Below are 2454 nucleotides of genomic sequence, written 5' to 3' on the forward strand. Positions count from 1 at the left end.
CCTAAACAGGAGGGAGTTCTTGGGACTAATTACATCACTGGGATTAAAGTTCTTAAGACTGGGTGTGGGTGGGGTAAAATCAAAATTAAGAACAACGAATTGATCTGGACCCATTTTGCTTTGTACCTATACAAGATAATATAACATACCGCAAGAGGATCTTTTATTATTTGATTGTCTTGGGGTATGATTCATGATCCCCATAGAATTCGAGTTAATCGGCAATGGAAGGTATCAATTTTTCAATATCTGTGTCGTCCGGATCTCATTAATAAACAATAAAGTGCAATATGGAACAGATTTTTTTTCTTTGAGCCTAATTGCTTTTTTTTTTTTTGCATCTGGCTACAATAAATAATTGGAAGTCAATGTAGTGATTGGGAGGAAGATTCATATATTCCATTCACTTTACTTTTGACTTGATAGAATTTATGGAAGGGTTACTAAACCTAAAGTAAAGCAAAATCTGTATAAAATGAACCATGCCTACATGTATTGTTATTGTTTGTTCTATTTCAGTGATACCGGTATTTCGGCTGCGGTGAAAAAGATCTTTGATACCTTACCTTAAATATCTATGATTACTCCCGTTGACAATTGTTCTGTGTATCTGATGGATACGGAAAGATCATACTCCTACGGTTCTGGTTTTATCAATCAGATGGAAGAATAACAACCTTAATCTTATCTTACATGAGAGCTTTTTTCCATCCATCCCATCCCCATGAAAACAAATAAATTGAATTTGTTTCTCGATCCATCTACCTGCTTTAAATCATTAATGATTCAATTGGAAAAGGAACATGGATTTCTCTTATGTCTTATGATGATCAAATTTAGTCATTACAGGAAAACTTATTTCCATTAATGATAATGATGTCGAAGTAGGAAATTATGATGTCGAAGTAGGAAATTCTTGAAACCTTTTTTCATGATTCCTTTATCAATCCTTAGATACTTGAAGAAGCGCGAGATTGATGAACCTAGTCTATAATCGATTCATTTGCGACTTTTCCGAGTCATTGGAATAGCTTATTTGGCTAATGACTTATTTTGTTCCGGTATTGAGTATTGAGAATCTAATTAAAGACCTTTCTTTAATTTAGTTGTTCGAGAAAGAGTTGGATCCTTCATGATTGATTGTCCCGAACAATCTGTTGAAGATGTAGATGTAAAGAAGTGTTAAGTAATTCGTTTATTCGTCTTTTTTAGAAATGTGTTTCATTCATACGGTCGAATATGGGGTAAGATTGAATCTTTGTCTTTGCTTGTGGGGCCTTCTCTAGATGAATACCTATCCATCCATATATATATCAAAATATCTATAATATAGATATCAAAATATATATCAAAATCAAAATATAGATATAAATATCTATTTATATATATAATTTATATATATATAAATATAAAAGTATGGACTGCTGTGTACCGATTGAGCGTACCGATTGAGCCAATGACTATTCCGGATTCCATATTGAATCAATTCCATACCGGTTCAAAATTAGAGGAATGTTATGGTAAAACTTCGTTTGAAACGATGTGGTAGAAAGCAACGTGCGACTTGAAAGACATGATCGGCTGTGGATTCTTGCATCCACCATTTTATATATCAATGAAGATGCTCTTGGCTCGACATAGTTTGTTCTGTTCTACTAGGACCCCCCAAAATTGGGGGTTGTAAATAGTACATGATGTAGCTCGAGTATAAAGTATTGATTCATTTATCAAGGGGAAGGATCTAGGGTTAGTGCCAATCAATAAGTTGGAACAACTTCGTAAGTATATCTTCGATATAGAAATCCAAAGGTTCAAATTCCAACAAGTTTCGAATAAAAAAAAACAAAGTAAAATTTGCCGGAATTGGTAAAACTATTTTGATCAAAAGTGTATTACAGGGGAATCAATCGTTCGTATGATTCTTTCAATAGAAAGAAATAACAAAAGGTATGTTGCGACCATTTTGAAACGATTAAGGATCACCGAAGTAATGTCTAAACCCAATGATTCAAAGCAAAGATAAAGGATACCGGAACAAGGAAACACCATTTTCAATTGTCTCAACAACTGGAACTAGATCAGAATGAGGAAGAAAAAGAGATTCTAGGCGGGACAAATAAAAGAGGTTAGAGACGGCTCAACAAATGTCCAAGGATTTCCCTTTAAGCTCTTTGAGAATTGCCCAACTTGAGTTATGAGTACGAATGATATTTCTTTTTTTTTTTCAGGAAAGGAAAGGAAGGAAGAACAAAAAAAACGACTCAACTTATAGTCTAATTGATGATTTTATGGATACATTTGTCACTATATGATATGCATAGCATAAATTCAAACTCGAATCATTCTTTCTCGAGCCGTATGAGGAGAAAACCTCCTATACGTTTCTAGGGGGGGCATTGTTCATCTATATCTATCCCAATGAGTCATCTATCGAATCATTGCGATTGATGTTCG

The sequence above is a fragment of the Tasmannia lanceolata genome, unplaced genomic scaffold (genome assembly GCF_043159265.1).
Source record: "Tasmannia lanceolata isolate RefF3 unplaced genomic scaffold, GAP_Taslan_0.1 ptg000074l, whole genome shotgun sequence".
Lineage (NCBI taxonomy): Eukaryota > Viridiplantae > Streptophyta > Magnoliopsida > Canellales > Winteraceae > Tasmannia > Tasmannia lanceolata.